Source organism: Solanum tuberosum, unplaced genomic scaffold (genome assembly GCF_000226075.1).
Source record: "Solanum tuberosum cultivar DM 1-3 516 R44 unplaced genomic scaffold, SolTub_3.0 scf00086, whole genome shotgun sequence".
Classification (NCBI taxonomy): domain Eukaryota; kingdom Viridiplantae; phylum Streptophyta; class Magnoliopsida; order Solanales; family Solanaceae; genus Solanum; species Solanum tuberosum.
In genome coordinates this window covers 551477-552861 of record NW_006239010.1, presented here as the reverse complement: position 1 = coordinate 552861, position 1385 = coordinate 551477, and positions in this window count along the sequence as shown.

The following is a 1385-nucleotide window of genomic DNA, read 5'->3' as shown; positions in this document are numbered from 1 at the left end:
CTTGAGGAACCATGCAATTACTGCTGTGGGAGTTTCTCTAACCGACAACCATCACATAAGAGCTATAGTGATGATACAACGATCAATCTCACGCTGCCAGAGCATCCTATTCCCTGCCAAAGGTATAGGACCTGAACTGCCTAATGGATCCACTAGTCTAATCTGAAAAGGATTCATCTAAAAAGTATGATCCTTTTCTACCCATGATGGCTAACATGGTTCTATGGGGCTGTGGGTTCTTTGAACGCTCCCCCAATTCGGTGCTCGATACTACTCCCAAAAATGTACTGGCTCTTATGTTTTTAAAACATATTTCTTCCTGCTGATATGAGATAATTACTCAAAAACTTGCCCGAAGGCTCTTTTGGAAATCTCAGTTTCCAACCTTGTTTAAATGTAAAAACATTTCTTTAAAAACTTCTTTGGGAATACATAGTTCCCTAATAACTTTGAGAAATGAACTCAACTTTAAACTCTTTACTTGACTTGCAACTTGAGCCTTAGAATGAAGTAAAAACGTTCAATAAAGACTCTCGAACAACTTTGAAAACTTGCTTGAACTACCTTCTTAACCTTGCTTGACTTGACTCTAACTTCTCTTTAACTTGATTCTAACTCGCCTTGAATTGAATTATGGATTCAAGGGATATAATCACTTGTTATGAATGAGTGCTAGACATTTAAACGCAACTTGAAGTGTTGGAACCAACTTGAAAACATAGGTACAATAAGAAATGCAGAAACATGGCATTGACGGAGGTGATCTACGGACCGTAGGTCCATTCACGGTCCGTAGGTGATGACTGTAGATCAGCAGGCAAGGTATTGAGGACAATTCAAGGAAATCTGACCAAGTGTGGAACCACGGTGTCCATTGACGGTCCGTACTGTTGGTCCGTAGAGTGATACTGTGAGGGTTCCAGTACCTGAATTTTTGAAAATTCTAAGTGTGGAGCTACGGAGGGAATTGACGGTCCGTACCTCTAGTCCGTCGATTGCTTCTGAGAAACTGACTATTTTTGGGGTCCTCCTTTTCTCCAACTCTAAACCCTCCCAAAACAAGGTTTCAACCCATACACTTGGAAGCACAAAAATCCCTCAACATACCATAGATTACAACTCAAATACCAACCAAACAATACAACTATCAACTTCAACAACTAACAACCTTAACAACAATGCCAACAACTTCAACAACGAATCCAATCCTTTCTCCATAAATAAAAGGGGCTAGGTGTGTGGGGGAAAGGATCACCCAACACTAAAAGAGCACATACCTTGGTAGGGATCACCCCCGACGAAAATCCACGATGACCTTGTCGGAAACTTGTTGATCTCCTCGATTTTTCCTCTTCTTCTTCTCCTCTTCTTCCCTTCTTCACTCT